This window comes from Osmerus mordax, chromosome 18 (genome assembly GCF_038355195.1).
Source record: "Osmerus mordax isolate fOsmMor3 chromosome 18, fOsmMor3.pri, whole genome shotgun sequence".
Classification (NCBI taxonomy): domain Eukaryota; kingdom Metazoa; phylum Chordata; class Actinopteri; order Osmeriformes; family Osmeridae; genus Osmerus; species Osmerus mordax.
In genome coordinates, this window is record NC_090067.1 from 1,500,033 (window position 1) to 1,520,129 (window position 20,097).

A 20,097-nucleotide genomic window follows, 5' to 3' on the forward strand; every position below is an offset into this window, starting at 1 on the left:
ATCGGTGCTGTTACAGAACGCACAGCACAGGGCCCGCTTGTGGTTATGAGGACCAGAGAGACTCGAGCAGTCCGTGTTTCTTGTCAGACCGCTGTCCTCCGTTCGACTGGTGAAATCGGGCGCTAATAGAGTAGGCAGGGGGGAAAATAAAACTAAATAGAATTTGCATTACATGAGCTGAGTGTTAAATATTCATTCAGAGAGGTTTTATGGACAAGCTCTTGGCGGTTGGCAAAGATGGAGGGAGGGGGGGTTGTGTGCTCACTCCAATGCGATGCATTTTCATAAAACCCTATTATGGTGCCCTATTCCGTTCCTAAAGGTACATTTGATGCCTAAATGAACATTTAAAACATGAAGTGGTAAGGTTCAATTGCCCTTGTCCCTTCTGAAACGGTTGAAAATCGTTCTGAAGGACTGGAACCCCCCCCCCCGCTTTCCCATAACACACGCGCAGGCACCCACATAAACGCTCTTACACTCTTGCACACACAAAAAACACATCGGCACTATGGCACGTACACACACGCCGACAGATGCGAAAGTGAACACGCACACGAGCACATGCACCTGCACACCCCACACACACACACACACACTAAATAAAAGGCTGACACAGAGAAAAAGCCTCAGGTTTGAGAAGCAGTAAAGTGTTAGACTGACTCACCAACCTATGAAGAGGCCGTTAACCCTCTGGGCTTATAGGGAAGAGCCTTCAGCCAATAGGCTTTAAAAGGCCGTCACATCGAGCTGTTCACTCAATCCACCAACCTGGGACTCATGTAACCATTTCATTAGCACATCGAATTGAGTATTCACTGAATTACATTAGTGGCTTTATTAAATGCTATATTTGGCTTGAGCTAATAGAAATATGCAGCAATATTACTGTGTGTGTGTGTGTGTGTGCAAAAGATGGTATAATTAAGGGTCTGGTTTTCCTGACATCACACTTAGGTTGTGGCATTTCAGAATAAAAGTCCCTTTGACATTTTAATTTCCATGCAAAGCATTCATTTCAGTCAACATTGAGACTTATAACCCTTATCTACTGTCTGCAGGTGTCAATGAAGTTTTTAACCGTGTGCGTGTAAAGTGTGTGTATAAGAGATGTGTGCGCGTGTGTGGGAGGTGCGGATATTAATTGGGTTTCATCCCGTCGGTAGCAGGTGTGTTTTAACAAGCTAATCAAACTGAGTCCACCTGTTTTTAATTACAGGAGTCTCTTTGATAGGCCTGACAGCAGCAAGGAGAGGCCAGATGATTTTACTGGAGTTAGCAGTCACGCTGGGCCAGGGAGAACACACAAACACACACTAGACTCACAAATACCCTCATACTACACTTTCTCACACACACACACACACACACACATTCACACACACACACACACACCCACACACATACCAGAGACATACTAGACCACACTGGACTCACACACACATTCCAGACACACACACATACCAGATAGCACATACATGTCAGAAATACACATCACACACAAACACATACCAAACATACACACACACAAGAAATACACACTTACACCAGATGCATAGACAGTCTAGACAAAGTAGACACACATACATGCCAGACACAAAGTAGATACACACACATACCTGACACACACACACACATCAGAACACACACAAGCACACCACACACACATACCCCACACACACACACTCACAGATCTCCTCTATTATTCCCTCAAACCCCCATTTCTCCTCCATCGTTTCTTCCAACACCCCTCCCTTCTCTATCATCCCTCCCTTCCACCCATTCCTCTATTATCCCTTCTTAACACCCCCCTCTCTCCCCTATCACCCCCTCTTTGTATCCACCCACTCTTATTATTTTAATGATGACAGACTTATGCATCGGCCAGGCACATGTAGAGTCATTATGGTGAAATGGACCAGTGGGATGCATGGGTCATTGACCAGCATATTGACTTTGTCTGCCACCACAAGCAATTAAATTGAAGCTGCTCAATGTCTATAGCACAACACACACATTGTAACACACACATCCTTACACATACATACGTATTAACAAACACACACATCTAGATGCGAGTACAAATGCAAACGAAAATGCTGACAAATCTACACAAATACACCACATGAAGATCAGACTAGCGCACACAAGAAACGCTCACACAGACACACAACCCCACACAAACAGTACACACACAAAAACAGGCACATAAAACCATACATAGTACACACACACACACAAACAAACAAACAGAGAAACATACAGTACCAGTCAAAGGTTTAGACAATGTGTCCAAACCTTTGACTGGTACTGTACATCCAGCCGTCTGCTTGTATAAGCCAACACTGATCCAGACATGCTGGACTCCTCCCCAGCATGTGTTTCTGCTCGTCGGCCCAGACTGACTTACATAACACCTTCAACCTCCATCCTTTGGAGTTGTTAGTCGTGTGTGTGCATGTCTGTGTGGGGTGTGTATGTACATATGTATCTGTGTATTCACAGTATGCATGTAAATGTTTGCTTTGTGTGTGTGCGTATGATTTTGTTTTCCTCATCATTATATGAGGAGTGGCGTGTTCTATTGAGTACTTATGTACTGTTGAAGCCTAGGAGCGTGTATGGCATTATAATCACACACTCTACCACCCTGTGGAGCTGGTTAAATATCCTTAACTGGTGTTGAACCTTGCTCTCATTGTGCTAGAGTGATAGCTTGTCTGCATAGCATTATGTATTCCCTACATTCACTAAAAACAGAATCTCATACATAACTAGAGAGGGTACAATTTCTGGGGAAATTGTAGGGTGTGCTTGCGTCGGTTGCACAGGGGTCCGTTTTTGAATGACATTTTTACAACTGATATTTCTGTATATTTTATATAAAAATGCATACTTATTATTTATAAAGATGACATAGATTTAAAAGCATTTTTTTTTTGCTGCTCATTTACAACTGAAAATACGAGTGAAGTGTAGAATGAAATAGATGTCTTCTCATTTCCCCTGCAAGAGGCAGCCTCATCGTTGAAACAAAACGAATAAATTGGGCAGACCGGTGTAAAAATTGACCTAATCTCTATGACTTAAATGTCATTTTAAGTTTTTCCCTTCTCATGATATTTTCAGGCATTTAGCCTACTCATTGCATTCATTCATTAATAAAGAACCCCCTTTGAAGATTATTCTACGACGTTACCCGGCAGTAGAAGATGGAATCGCGATTCAAACAGTACCATCTGCTAACTGAAAATATGCCCCCCAAAACGTAAATAAGCTTGACATTTATTTAGTGGAAAATCGCTCATTCATAAAAAGCTCACTGGTAGCGATCATTGTCAGTAACAACGCAAAATGCGATATAGCCCTGTGTGGAGAAGCTGCCCCGGTAAATTGTACTACTACGGTACAGTACTAGACTACTGCTGTGTTCGTCTTGGTAGCGATTGCGTTGGTTGAATTGGATTTAACGTTCCGTTGTACGGTTTAAGCTGAAATTAATTATTTTCATGAACAGATTGACAACGTTTAGGCTGTGGCAATGAAGTTCAGGTTAGTAGTTAGATAGACTTTTGATTTAAGTAAGGGGAGTACCGAACAACGTTCTGTCGCGTTTGACTTCCTAAACAGCTGTTTAGTGTAGATGTTTTTGTACAGTAGTGTGTCTCGCGTAAGCTACAGCGTTGCAGTGAGCTACACTGGTTTGAAACCACAGGTAATGGTAATTTCACCAACAAATCGTTTTCTAATGTCAGAATAAATCCTACAACGAAAATGTATATGTGAGGAATGTTTATTTTAACGATTGAAAACAGATAACGCTACATCATAGACCACTGTAGTATGTGTTGCCCGGGCAACACAGGCTAATGTCATGATGCTAATACTTCAGTGAAATAGTAGACTACTGTTTCCGAAAGTAGATGTACTTCCTTAATAATATCAGCTTATATTGTACATTACACATCACAATTGTGTGTCATATCACAAAGTAAAATGAGTAAATAGTTATCACCCTGGCCTCTTTTCTTGTGGCGTTTCTGCAGCTGCCTTGCAGTAAAGCTATAGTTAGCCTAGTTATCCCCCAAGTTAACAGATGCTAAACGAATGTTCTGGCAAAGGTAGTCACGCGTGTTTTCGTGACGTTAGTGACGCAGTGACGTTAGTAACGTCAGTGACTGTGGCTAGCAAATTAGCCACCGTTAGCTTCACTTTTCGCCACAAAAACTTAACTTAAGCTTAAACCATGCAACGGAACGTAAATTCCAATAGAAGCAACTCAATCGCTACCAAGACGAAACTTTTGACACCTACGTTGTCTATGTAGGCCAAATATTGACTGAGTTTTAGGGGGGAAAAAAGAACAATAAAAATAATAACAATTTACATTTAGTCATTTAGCAGACGCTCTTATCCAGAGCGACTTACAGTAAGTACAGGGACATTCCCCCAAGGCAAGTAGGGTGAAGTGCCTTGCCCAAGGACACAACGTCAGTTGGCATGACCGGGAATCGAACTGGCAACCTTCGGATTACTAGCCCGATTCCCTCACTGCTCAGCCATCTGACTGAATAATATATATGTGAGAGAACAAAGGTTGTGCTCTCGCTAAGGCTACTATGGTACAGTAAAGAGCTTTTAGTGAAGAGCCTTGCTCTATTCGGAGGTTGTATACTAAACCGGTCCGGTTTCATCCCTCTGTCTCTCCCTGATTCTGTGACAAAATTGGAAGGCGTGTGATTTGACATCTCTCTAATAATGTCAGGAATCTCTGTGTGTCTGTGTGTGTACAAAATGATAATGGGTTTAGTTTCCAACGAGTAGCTCGAGAACCGGGCACTCTGCAAAGTTGATATTTCGCAGGTGTCCTTGGAGTGATGGACGTTGTTTGGATAAGCATTTCAACATAAAAAATTATAATATTCACTGCCGGTTTTGCTCTCTTCGCTCTCAACTCTCAGCCATGTTGAGTTGACTAAGCTGCACTAAGCTAGCTCTTGGAGCCGAAACATGTGCAGGGCTCAAGTCTTACGCATTCGCCGTGAGATTCATGCATTTCAGCCATTTCTCACGCTCTCATGCAACATCTTGTATTTGTCACGCATTTCAACCTATATATTGCATATTGAGATGAAAGTTGTCTCGAGTTACAAAGTACAAATCCAATCAGAAAACATCACCAGCACCTCCCGCCCTATTCCTACCACTTTTGCCTCCTAGGCTGGTTTCTTAGGCATGGATATAGCAACAGGAACAATGTTGTCTCCTCGTCGTTGTCGTGTCATATTTATAAGAATGCTATACAGAAAATGCAAGATTATTTTACAGCATTTGCATAGCTCAAACGAAAAAATACAAATGTTAATATAAACATAGAAAACACCCCTTAGGCTACATAATCATTTGCATGAATGTACCAGAGCATTGGCAATTTGTTTAAAATAATGAGAAATTGCTTTTATGACGTGCATAAGTGACTAGAATAGATGATGTGGAGTTGAACAAGAACTTCAGAGATGACAGAGAATTTCAATTGTGATCTGAGAAACTCCAGAAATCTGTGTGTGTGCAACCAATTTGATCACAGGCATTGTGCATCTATAGTTCAAGTAATCTGTATTTGTGTGTTTTACAGGTTTCTTAATCAACCACTGCATAACTTTTCATTGAGGGGAGAAAGAGGGCAGCAATGTGTAAGCAGTACTACCTATAGACAAGCACCTGTAGAAGTTCATATTAGAATAAAACATTGTTCTGACTAGGAAAGGGTTCTATCTGCAACATTCTATTCGAGGTTTCACAGATACTGGGACAAAAGGTGCTCCATAGAACTCTTGACTGAGTTCTCAGGCTTTAGCATTGTTGCTTTTGCTCATCTGCTCCCTCGTTCCTATGCCAATGTAATAGTTGCTTCACTTGACAGAGTGGCCACACACATTTTAAAAACGAATTTTAAAACAACAATTAAGTGTTTGCGTGTGGTGTACCATTTGCACGATAAACACACAATATACCATTTACTAACCCCTTCAACCCCAGCACACACACACACACTCCACACATCCACCCTATGATTATGCAATGGCTCTTTCGAGGGCTTTGTGTAAATGTGGATTATATGTGGAGGCTAGAAAGACAGCTTTATTGAGAGGAACGATAAAGACAATCCTTTTTGATTTGCCATCATATGATGCTGCCAAGCTTAACGTAGATGAGGCAGAGTGTGGTTGGTGGAGGTGACATTTACAGAATGGCTGGGATACCTCTCAGTGGATGAAGGCTTGGCCTTCAGCAAACATTTCCACTGTGTGCGTGTGTCCATGCCTGCACTTCCTCCCTGTGGGGTGATTTGAGCAGTGGATTAGCGAAGACTGACTATCACACACACACACGCACACACACAGGCCCCTAGCTGACAGTGTTGTAGCTTAGCGCGAGTCTTCCTGGGGCTCTAGAGGACTGCAGGTACATATTTACAGAGAACCTGTAGGACAAGGGTTAGCTTGCCACTAACACACTGACCCTGGGGCCAGATTTGGAAGTCCCGCCACAGAGCCAAGCTCTGGCTCACAAACTTTGAATAGAAGACTGGCAAAAAATGAAATAAACACTACCGTTCTATATGTGAAATTGCAACCGTGAGAAGAAGAATCCCACAGGAAGGAATTATACAAGAGAGGAATTGTTATACCAGAAATAGTTCTGTTGGACTAAGAAGCCTCTTATGGCAGTGTTTGAATGAATGGAGTGGGGGAGTCCTCACCCGCCCATGAGAGTTAGGGGACCACACCTAACCCCTAACACCCACACATAACCCCTAATACCCCTGAGAGAAACATTTAATCTTGGTGGGGGGGGGGGGGGGGGGGTACCATGCCATTAGTGTTACCCCTCCCAGGAATTCAATTCCTTACCATGCTGAACTTCACTGGTAGTCGGAACAGTCCTTAACAAAACACTATATATGACTTTTACAAGAAAACACCTCCACTAACACGGATATGTGGAGGAAACTGTGTAAAATATAATCATATTGACACTCATGGGCCCTCACAAGCAACCAAATCTGTTTTGGTCTTGTCAGTGCACTGCATACTGTGTTCCTCAAATATCACGTATATGAACACAAGCTGCAGTACATGAGCAGGGAGCAATCTGGATTGGTAGGGAGACAAAACTTCTCCAGCAATGCTAAAGAGTTAGGATAGTTCAAATGTTTCACAGCCACATAGGCCAGTGCTGGGTGTTTCTCACCCATAGATGACCAGTAGATTACCACAGGATCGAAGAACAGTGACTCTGCGCTGACCACTGCTAGCTAGGTAGTTCTCTACTACACCTCAGACATCCAAATAACTTTCGGCAGATATTGCATTTGTCTTTGCCAGACTTTTTATAACCCCCAGAAGAAAGTTTTGCTTGGGACTCTTGTGCCCATAGTTTTCACCTCTTCACTGTCAACGGAGTGGACTCCAAGCAACTGATCCGTCTTATGATCAACCTCTAAAATCACATCCAGCCTGTGAAAGTCTGAGTCAGTGAGGATTGATTTGGATGAAGGGGTCTTGGATGGACCTTGGATCCTGTAGGGTGGCCTTTAAAGCAAGGGTTCAAAGATGGCATGTTTCAGAGCACCTGTTACCAGTAGGTGCAGAGAGTGAGCCTTGCATTTGATGTGAACAAAGCCACCATCGGCCATGGCCTTGACCATGTTGGCTGCATTGTTAGTCACAAAGAACTCAGTAGAGACCTTTCATCAACTGACTCTGCAGGACAATTCTGGAGGTGCAGCAGAATGTGAACTGTGTTGGTCACCATTAACTATATCCAAACTGAGAAGGGCTGTCACGTCTTCAAGCCCCCAACCCTGATTCCGTGTACTGTTTGTCACGCATTACCCAGTGTCCAGTGAATGACAAGTAAGCATTTGCTGAGAACTTGCTCTTCTAAATGTCTGAAGTGCAATGCACAACCTCCCCTACCTAGCATATTAATAAGAGATTCCTTCTTTCACTTCTTGGTGAGCTCTGGCACAATTGAAGCATGAGGATAGCCCATTTAGAAAGGGGCAACTGTATATCATAATACTATTAATATGAACTTGATAGCCCCTGATGCCTGAGAGGTAGACCCCAACCTTGGCAAGATGACAGACTTCCTACCGTTTGGACAGCTAGGGTCCCAAGGGACTGTATTTCTTTATAAAAAATTTATTGTATCCATCTATAGTTTTAAGAATCTGTGTCCATTCTCTCGCAAACCAGGCATTGTATGAAGTTGATATGTGGCAGGTGTTTGGCTCAGGCACCAAGGACGCAAAGTGTTTACTGTTCACGACAAATAAATGTGAATGTATAAACGTGACAAATAAATATAAATATCTATAATAACAGGTTTGCTGTCTAACGTTTAGCCCACAGACGCTGCAACTCACTTTCATAGAAAACACAGCAACTAGACTCATAATATATATATATATATTAGTGGTGGGCCGTTATCGGCGTTAACGAGCGTTAACGCGCTGCGACTCTTATCGGCGATAAAAAAAATATCGCCGTTAATCTATTCTCAAAGTTGGGTTGGGAGCTGGGTCTATACTACGCAAGCTATGATGACTTTCACCTTGATATTTTCGCCCGGATGTATACCTAGCCGAATTGCACTGTAGGGGGCGAGAACGAGTCTTCGAACCTGTGTGTATGCCTTGTGTATGAAATTATCACATCAAACGTGACGTGCTAACATGGATGCAGCTATGAAGCCGTGTGGTTTGCTTCAGGGAAAATGTATTTTTAAGAAGCTTCCCAATGGAAACCTCGACAAGACTAAGGTTGTTTGCACCTTGTGCTATGCAGAATTAGTTTACTGTAGGAGTTCTCCCAGTCTCAAATACCACCTAAACGCAAAGCATCCCTTAGCTAATGCGGAAGATGCCGGGCCAAGCACTGATGTAGCGCAGGGGAAGAGTCGTTGTCAAACTACGATGTTTGAGTGCAACCGAGGCAAGCCCGTCAGCACAGCTCTATCAGCCAAGCTAACTAATCTAATAAACAGTTAATAAACACAAGTACATCTTATTGAACATAATTTATTTTCATCACCAATTATCATAGTAAAACAGCTTTCTCAAGCAGTTTGTGATGCATTTTGGAAACAGTAGATCTAATGCGCCACATGGCTTGAGAAACCCGTTATCAAAGACTTATTTTTTGTCATTATTTGGGTAGCACACACATTCTGAATGCCTTTGGCGGAATTCAAATGAGACATTTTAATCTAGATTAATCTAGATTAACGCCAAGATTACAGTGAAAATTAATCTATGCCCACCACTAATATATATCCATCCATCCATCCATCATCTTCCGCTTATCCGGGGTCGGGTTGCGGGGGCAGCAACCTAAGCAGGGAGGCCCAGACTTTCCTCTCCCCGGCCACTTCCACCAGCTCTTCCTGGGGGACCCAGAGGTGTTCCCAGGCCAGCTGAGAGACATAGTCCCTCCAGCGTGTCCTGGGTCTTCCCCGGGGCCTCTTCCCAGTGGGACGTGCCCAGAACTATATATATATTATATTTATATAGTCTACTTCTGGTCAGCTCACAGGGCTATGAAGCAAATTCGTGATTAAGGTTGAATTTGTCAAATGTACTTCTAGCCTTATACAGTATAATGCCATGGGTAGATATTCGAAATGTAAACTTATACTTTATACCAACCGTTGTAGAAGAGGTAAGCCAAGTGAGCAAATTTAAAAGTTGGAAACTGGGAAACACTGGGATGTTAAAGTTCGTTTTAAGCCTCACGTTAACTTTTTACTTCGAGCACTTACATTTATGTTTAAAAAATCATAAAAGTTGTGATTATCTGAGAAGATTCTCTTGAACAAAACATGTAAGTATCATCAACTTTTGTTTGCCACAGAGCTTATTTTCTGCAATGATCCAAAATCCAACGTCAATATCCCATAGGCTTTTTGTCAAGGGATCCAGGGTGATGCTAACTTTTGGATTGGCCTACAAAATACAACATTCTATTTAGTCTGGCTTTCAGCAGCTAACTTTAGCTAACAAGCTACCCACATGACTAAATAGGGAAATGTACAAGAGAAAGTACATTCTGTCTGTTTAACTAGAAGAACTCGCAACCAGTCACAGTCTGAACTACATATTTCAAAAAGCCTGTCAAGGTTAACATCAAATTTCAAACCCTTCCTGAAGGCTGCTTCAGCAGACCCTATCCTGTGATTAAAGCACAAGACACCATGTTCCTCAGCTGAGGTTGAAGCTATTTCCAGGCCTGGGGAGCTAGCAGCAGAACAGTCACACTGCAGAGTAATGGAAGCTGAAGCAGGGGCTAAAAGCCTCTTTTAATTGATTATCCTGGATTCTCGGTGAAATGGGTTAAATACTAGCCTAAAATTAGCCCCATTACTCTCTCTCTCTCTTTCTCGTACACTCACTCCCTCTCTCTCTGTCATTCACGCTCTCCCTCTCTCTCCATTTATAGTTCCTCACTTATTATCTAGCAGAGATGGCTGTGATTAAAGTGCCCTATACTGTTCCTACAATCTTTGATCCCCACGGGGTTCGTTTGATTTTCCCGCTAGCTCCGCTAGTCGTGAAGGAGTTGGCTAAGGCTAACGCTAGCGATTGGTTATGGCAGAACCAGAGTGGCTCTGGGCAGATCCAATAGTTTTAAACTTCAATAGAGTACCCGCCTTCAAGGAAGTTAACGCTTGTCAATGGAGCGAGCCCAGACTCTCTGTACAAATGAAATGTACCAGAGTCTGGTTAGGACCAGGCTACCTACCTCTGCCATCTCTCACTTTTTCTCTTTGTCCCAGTCCCTCTCTCCTAGATTATTTCCAACTTTTTCGTTGGCTTTCAATCTCTCTTTCCCTCTTTTGTCTCTTCTTTCCATCTCTTACCTGCACTTTCTCCTGCCTATCTTTCTGTATCTTATTGGGTGTGCTTTGCCTTCGGCAAGGGCACAACCTTTGTTCTCTCACATATATTTTTTTCTTTTTTCTTTTTGCCCCCCTAAAACTCAGTCAATATTTGGCCTACATAGACAACGTAGGTGTCAAAAGTTTCGTCTTGGTAGCGATTGAGTTGCTTCTATTGGAATTTACGTTCCGTTGCATGGTTTAGGCTTAAGTTAAGTTTTTGTGGCGAAAAGTGAAGCTAACGGTGGCTAATTTGCTAGCCACAGTCACTGACGTTACTAACGTCACTACGTCACGAAAACACGCGTGACTACCTGTAGCAGAACATTCGTTTCGCATCTGTTAACTTGGGGCATAGCTAGGCTAACTAGCTTTACTGCAAGGCAGCTGCAGAAACGCCACAAGAAAAGAGGCCAGGGTGATAACTATTTACTCATTTTACTTTGTGATATGACACACAATTGTGATGTGTAATGTACAATATAAGCTGATATTATTAAGGAAGTACATCTACTTTCGGAAACAGTAGTCTACTATTTCACTGAAGTATTAGCATCATGACATTAGCCTGTGTTGCCCGGGCAACACATACTACAGTGGTCTATGATGTAGCGTTATCTGTTTTCAATCGTTAAAATAAACATTCCTCACATATACATTTTCGTTGTAGGATTTATTCTGACATTAGAAAACGATTTGTTGGTGAAATTACCATTACCTGTGGTTTCAAACCAGTGTAGCTCACTGCAACGCTGTAGCTTACGCGAGACACACTACAAAAACATCTACACTACACAGCTGTTTAGGAAGTCAAACGGCGACAGAACATGTTCGGCACTCCCCTTACTTAAATCAAAAGTCTATCTAACTACTAACCTGAACTTCATTGCCACAGCCTAAACGTTGTCAATCTGTTCATGAAAATAATTAATTTCAGCTTAAACCGTACAACGGAACGTTAAATCCAATTCAACCAACGCAATCGCTACTAAGACGAACACAGCAGTAGTCTAGTACTGTACCGTAGTAGTACAATTTACCGGGGCAGCTTCTCCACACAGGGCTATATCGCATTTTGCGTTGTTACTGACAATGATCGCTACCAGTGAGCTTTTTATGAATGAGCGATTTTCCACTAAATAAATGTCAAGCTTATTTACGTTTTGGGGGGCATATTTTCAGTTAGCAGATGGTACTGTTTGAATCGCGATTCCATCTTCTACTACCGGGTAACGTCGTAGAATAATCTTCAAAGGGGGTTCTTTATTAATGAATGAATGCAATGAGTAGGCTAAATGCCTGAAAATATCATGAGAAGGGAAAAACTTAAAATGACGTTTAAGTCATAGAGATTAGGTCAATTTTTACACCGGTCTGCCAAATTTATTCGTTTTGATTCAACGATGAGGCTGCCTCTTGCAGGGGAAATGAGAAGACATCTATTTCATTCTACACTTCACTCGTATTTTCAGTTGTAAATGAGCAGCCAAAAAAAATCTATGTAATCTTTATAAATAATAAGTATGCATTTTTATATAAAATATACAGAAATATCAGTTGTAAAAATGTCATTCAAAAACGGACCCCTGTGCAACCGACGCAAGCAAGCACACCCTACAATTTCCCCAGAAATTGTACCCTCTCTAGTTAATATTAATTTTGCAAAAAGGCAGGAACACAGCAGTGATACTCACACAAGTATAGGCAAGGAACCGACAAAGACTGAACACAAAACAGGGACTTACCGTATTTTTCAGAAATAAAGCCACGGTTTATACCTAGATTTTACATTTTTCTTGTGGTTGTGAGGTTTCTATTTTGATGCAGCTTATAGCACGTTTCGGAAAAAAAAACGTACGCTTTGGGGACCGTCGAAAATATTTTTAACTCACACGTCTAAAGGTAAATATTAGTTAATTCCCGGGCAATAGAAAACATACATTACGCAATTACTTACTTTCATTTTCGAAGTGTGTTACACAACGGCATGCTGTAAGATCGCATATACTCGTGTATTGCTTATTATTCCTGTATCAAGTGCGGCATATATTTCAGTGCGGTTTATACTGAGATTTACAAACACAATGCTCCCATTCTGGTGGGGTGAGGTCTATAGAAAATGCGTGTTTTTTTTTTCAAAAATACGGTAAATACCAAAACCAAACCAAAGAAGACACAGGCGAAAGCACTAACACTAAGGAGCAAACCGATAGACAATTGACAAGACACATGGAAACACTAGAGCAGGCAAAAAACTAAACTAAAGCTGGAATACGGCCATGGCCGTGACATGACGCCGGTGTACACAATCTCCCTCTTTTCCCCTTCTTTCTTTATCCCTGCCCCTATCTTCCCCTCTCTCTCGTTTTCCCTCTCTCTCTACATTCCTCTCTAACCCTCTCTTTTTCCCTCTCCCCTCTTTCTCTCCTTTGGTAAATCCCAAGGACCCGTCTACGGGGTCTCCTCCTCTAATGATAACAAGGTACCTGTGATGTGACGCTTCAATACGGGTGCCCCTCTCAGGACTCAGCACCAACACAAACAGCATCCTCACTCTTCTCGCCATGACTACCACGCTTGTGTTTATTGACAGTCTTTGCCCAGCGGCTCTATTGAGGACTTTTTTCATATTTTTCCTGGAACTTTTTTTGGACCCAGACCCAAAAGGTGTCTAAAGGGCTCTCCGCCCCCCCCGTGCCTCTCCACACAGGCCCAAATATCAGGTACGAGCCAACAGGAGAGCCACAAAGTTACTAAAAACGCCAAGAAGATCCTGTCGACATCAGTTTCCAATTTGCCACGAGCAGCATTTTTTGGCGGTGTTTGTGGAGGACGAGGTGGTAGGGAGGGGTAGGCACGGTGGGGGGGGGGGGGGGGGGGGGGGGTTCTCCTGCGCCTCTCTCTGTGCCTGGCACTGTTGCTGGACTGAGTTTCCCATTTATCATAATAACCGGTGTTGAGTGTCCATTTATTTCTGTGGAGGCCCGAGCTGTATTCTGCTGCGTTCAGGATGAGAGAAGCTTGTCTCGGATGTCCATACTCAGCCCCTGTTGTAACCAGATAAATTAGACAACATGAGAAACAAAATGGCTGCCATCCTTGGCCTCCTCCCTGACATGGTTGTTTTCTGCAATTGATTACAACTAATTAACTTTAAAATGGATTTGAACTACTGGCATAACTGGATTACCTGACTGCAACTGTAGATAAACTACTGCATCCGTCAACATCAGTCAAGGTTGTTCTTTTTGTTTTAGCATTTGTTCTGCAAAAAGGCAATTTAATTTTTTTCTTTAATAACCCATTACTTACTGTATCGATAGGCATTTCTCTTAAATCTCTTTTTCTCTCTATTCCCATTTATTTTAGTAGTCCCATCTCCTGTCAAGGTATCTCTTGCTACCTCTCTCTATCCATTTACATTTACATTTATTCATTTAGCAGACGCTTTTATCCAAAGCGACTTCCAAGAGAGAGCTTTACAAAGTGCACAGGTCACTGATCATAACAACAAGATAGCCACAAAACATTGCGAGTAGCCAAAACATGAAGCACACATTGTGAACAACCAAAGTAAGTGCCAAAGGGAAGAACCATAAGAGCATGTAGTTAAACAAGTTACAATTAAACAACATGAACCGCTATAAGTGCAAGTGTACCTGTGGAAAAAAAAACAAGCAACAATAATAAAAACAATACTATATCACAGCGAGTACAACAAATTTAAATCAGTTACCACTAACCACAAGAGCAACAAGTCTCTGAGCAAGAGTCATTGTGATCCTATCCCTGTCTTTATCTATCCCTATCCTTTTATCTATCCCTCTTTTTCTCTCTTTCTCTCCCTCTGGAGGTACTGGGGCAGTTGTGCCATCTTCTGTACTTTGAGACAACTCCCAGATTTATTGTTACTGTGTGTGATCGGGATTGAAGAGTTTTGCATCAACGTAACTTGTAAAGTGCAGTTTCCTGCCGAATTGAGTGCTTGTTTGTAGTTTGTTCTGGCTGAATGAATGATTGTCACATTACCCTATTTCCAAAGGGTGTGGTGCAGTAATACATCTTCACCTCATAGGATAGGACCATTACCTTTTAAAATACCTGTCTGTTAAATATTTTCAGGATACCTTTTGACATGTTAATGAATAGAAACAAATAAAAAGGAGGCTATATCTAGCCACTGGATCAGTAATGTTCCCTTCTAGATACAAAACAAATGGATTGACATTGATATGTATTTTGAAATTGTATGCTGAGTCATTTCAAATGACTCAACTGATACATAGCTGCACGCTCCATCACATCACATTCAGAGCAGGCGCTGGCCTACACAGAAAAACTTCCATCCCAGTCTAAATTGATCCTAAGTCTTCCATTTGTGTCCTTGCCAGAGTTTCACATCATACAGTTGCAAAACTTGGACGAAATGTTCCCATTTTTCTGCTGATCCCATGAAAGTTGTTCTTTTTTTTATACCCGTTGAATGTTCCCAGACGAATCTTCCCCAGCTGAGTTCAGACCCACTTTCTTGATTTTATTTAATAATAGATTCCTGCTTCTGATAATTCTGAGGGTCAAACAGTACCTCCTGAAACCTTGATGTGTTTTTAATGTGTGTGTGGGGGGGGGGGGGCGGGGGTAGGAGGGAGGAGGGAGGAGTATAGGGTGAGGGCATGGGGAGGAGAGGGGGGAGGGGAGGAAAGGGGGGGATATTGGGGGGTAGGGGGTGAGGAGAGGAGAGGGAGGTGGGGACAGGTGCGAGGAGGTGGTGGTGGGGGTGAATATGACCATGTGTGGGCCTGATGTGGATGTGTGGGCCGAGAGAACTCTGTAGGACAACTCCTGATTGGTCAGACATCCGGTGCTAAGAACCATAGTCTGAGGTCATTTTATGGAACACACTGGAAATAGCATGCTGCCCTGTCTCTCTCTCTCTTTTTACCTATCTTGCTCTTTCTCTCTCTCTTCCTCTTGCTCTAGTCTGTCAGTCTATCTATCTCAAGGAAAAAAAGAAAGCTTAAATGATAGATTGAGAGTGCTGACATATGCTGGAAGCCAGACATCCTTGATTTGTCTCCTCCAGTGTCTCTCTCACTCTAACAAGCGACGTGGTGAACCTGAGGTGATGTATGTGTAAAGCAGCTATTTCCAGAGAGCGGGCATGCTAACTGGGATCCCAATTAGTTTGGATGGGTCTCTGTCCTGGAGGCATGTGGAACCAGCTACGACAAAAGTGCACACAAACAAACGTGCATGTGCACACACAAATATATACAGTAACACACACGAGGCACAGGCACACTAAAGCCTGTGACCATCTCCTGCTGAGAACACTCACTCTTCTCTCAGTCTCAAGTGTTTTTACCACTTTTTAGGTATTCCATCATTCCTTTATGCATTATATATATTAAAGAAAATGATGTTGATACTTTTAATATACAAAACGTATTTGTGTGTGTGTACATATATATTTATATATAGATATATATATCTATATATATATATATATATATATAGAAATTGAGTTGAAAGTTTGGTGCCAGGAGTGTAACTTACTGATGAAGTCTATGGAGTATTGGGTAAAGGATCTTTCCCATCATTGAACACTGGAGGATCTTTCCATCGAACGTTGTAGTCTGCTCTGTGGCCTGAAAAGAGACAGTTTTAGCTTACCTTATTGAGCCCACTTACTGGTATCCCTGCCACCAACCAGAAAAGCAGTCCCCCCCCTGCCCCGCTTCCCCCCTACCCCCCCCCCCCCCCCACACACACACACACACACACACACACACTGTTTCTGTACTGGAGTGATGTCACCAACTGTGCAGACATGCCTAGGGCACACACAAATACATTTACATTAAACAGCTCAGATCCTTTGCAGTGTTGTTGGGTGTTCTAGGGACTTGATTTACGATACAAACGTTTGCACAAAAACCTTATTATAAAGTATGAATATTACCCATTCATTTGGGCCAAGGTTGAAATTGTATCTGTTCCGGGCGCTGCCGCGAGAGGCCCAGTCCGCTCCTCTCCAGATCTCTTCTCGCCCGGCAATGAAAGCGGGCGGGTCGGTTTCGCTGGCTGCCGGCCGTAGATACCTCCTAATGCTTGCGTATCTCTGTGCGCGCTACGGGTGTTTTTAGCGGAGCCTCTTATCTCTTTATGAAACACGAGGCGAGCGGCACAGGCCTGCATTAGTCACCTCGGATGTTTTGGCTTAGGATAATACCGCCGTTTGAACGGGGGAGGAGGGAGAGGGGAGGGTTAAGGAGGAGGGGGGAAAGGAAGGGGGGGTTGAATTATTGACTCCCTCGCTGGATGGCTTTTGGCTGCGTCCCTACAGTAATCTACCCCCACAAACCGCTTCCAGAGGTTGTTAAAATGGCAGAGAGGAGTAGGGGTGGGAAGCGGAGGATGGAGGGAGGGATGGAGGGAGGGATGGAGAGAGGGAGGGAGGGAAAGAGAAAGAGAAGGGATTGGTCCTCTGGTCCTCGCTGTGGGTCTGCCAAGGTGGACAGCAATAGTCACTGTTCATTAACTTAACATTTAATGGAACCCGTAACTTATATGATTTCGCGGTGAGTGCTGTTACAGCTCTCTACGCCAACGCTTCAGATGAACTACTCTCTACAAGGCAGAGATCTAAGCACAGCATGTATTTAATGCCCTGTCTCAAAGCACTCTCCTTTTTTGGCATGAAATACGTTTTTTTTAGTGGTCTTTCATAACAGAGGGAAATATACATTGGTAAAAAGTGCAGTGCACGTTGATTATTCAGAAGTGAAAGGTAATGCTAAGTGATCACGCTTTACAAATTACACCAGTCAAAGAAACTAATTAAAATTTGAATTACTTTTACAAGGTGCTCTAAAGCCTTATGAAATTAACTTATAATTTCAAGAGGTTGTCATGGGAACAATAATGGATTGGAATTGTGTGTGTTCGTGTACGTGCGTGTGCGTGCACATTTGTGTGTGTGTGTGCGCACGTGTGATGACGTGTGTGTGAGTGTCAAAGAGCACAAGAGAGAGGGAGGGAGATATATAGAAAGGGAAAGAAAGAAAAATTGCCTTTTTATAATTGTTTGAATAATTTCTGTGTCAATTAGACTCATTTTAGAGTAGGTACAGAAGAGTACCTGACTCAGACTTCGAGTGCATTAAATCCAGACGACCCAGTAAGGGTTGTTCACAGCCAGACAATTTATCCAACAGTGCTAAGCAAGGAGCAAATTCAATGGCGAAATGATTGCATTATTTGATTTAGACTTGTAATATAGAGCTAATAGATAATGAGAATACATCTTGTTGCTTAATATCTACTGTTAACTGAGTCCTTATCTCTATTACACCAACTCTAAAGCAGGAATTAAATCTAGGGCCGGGTTTTCTAATGGGGGTTTATATGATCTGATAATTGCATTTGTCTCTCATGCTGTCTTTCAAACCAGACACAAAGGGACCTTTTTATTTCCCCCTTTTCCTAAGTACTAATTTAGACTGGGTCGGTTATAGGGGGGGCTGGGGCGGGCATTGACCCACCAGGTTTTTGTCAAGCCCTCCTAAATGATAAAACTATTAGTGCATATGATATTGCACTTGCCGACCAATCATAATATGCTTTTTTCAAAAGTATTTATACATTTCTGATTGGCTAATTGGGCAAAATAAAAGTCAGACGGAGTAGTTCCTCAGCTAGGTTATTGTGCATATTGCACATGGGTGATTGATTAGCAAGCAAAACAAACTTTGTATAGTTTGAACGTGCACAGATCTGTATTTGGGGACATGTGTTTTACCCGCTCGCAGCTCCAGAGGTGCTCGCAGCTGCTAGCACCTCTGCTTCCCCACTAGTGTCACAGCCTCACCCTGGCTTCTTAGATCGTACCGTGAAATTGAGCAGCATAAACCGTCCTCCTCACAGACATTGACAAAACTTGAATGTAATAAAATCATGTAATTGTTCAAAGCTATACTAGACTTAGTAGAGCCCAACTCAACACATAAGTCACTCAGTGAAGGTTTAAAAAAAAAATCTGCTCTACCAACACTTCTCCACTTCTCTGTGACCCCCAATCAGATCATTCTAGAACCGGGCCTGGTTGAAAATTGTGTGCGTGTCCCCACCTACCACGCTAAGCTACCAACCTTCGAACTCCATTCTCTCGTCTTGTTTTCTCTTCCCTCTTTCGCACTAACCTGGTCTGTCGTTCGGGTGGAGCGGGGGATCGATGCGGAGCACGCAGGGAGAGGGCAGAAGGTTCGGAGCGTGGAGCAGCTTAACGGCGCCACAAAGGGCCACAGTAGAGGCTTGGTGGCAGGAGATCAATGCTGTAAAATGGGGGAGAATTAACAATGGCGGGGGGGACCAGGGGGAGGACAGGCTGCTTTTGAGCCAGTGTGGGGACTGACGACAGGCCGGGCTGTGTGGGAGAGATAACCGGGCACGTGGGGCGGTGCGGGGCAGCGTGGGCCGGGGCTGGGGTGAGCCACTGCTCAGCCACTGCTGAGGCTAAGTGACTTTAGGCTGATGGCTTGTCTCGATACTGCGTGGGTCATGGGCCTTACCATGTCGCGCACACACTCCAACGCACGCACGTGCGCACACACACATCGTTTGAAAGTTTAATGGAGTGTTACTGATGCGTGGTGTAACATAAAACATGAAGAGGAAGAGAGGGAAGAGGAAGAGGAAAAGAGATGGAGGGAGGAGGTGGAACAGCCATAGGACGATATGTTAAGTCCCACCAATCCTCTTCCTTCTTTTTCATTAGTCCCCGGGGAGTAGGGGATGATGATAAGTTTGCCAATTTTCGGCCAAGCCCTGGTGGACGCCTTTCAGCGTGACGAATAGGGAGGTTAATTGTGTGGGGGTCATGGCCGTCCGGAGTGACTCGGTCATTTTATTCGGAGGAAAAATCCATATATGGAGGTGATTCCCGTCTGTCTGAGTCTCCAAATGGTTCCATTGGGATGGTGGTGTTCCTACGGGACGTATTCCCAGTGTTCCCCGGACATCAGGATGATGACTGGGATGATGATTAACAACAGAACAGGAGAGAAAGCCACAGGGTGTACCTCAACGTCTTGTGGACCAATAGGAACAGCGTATTGGTCCAATTATTACACTAGTATATAACAAACTGTTTTA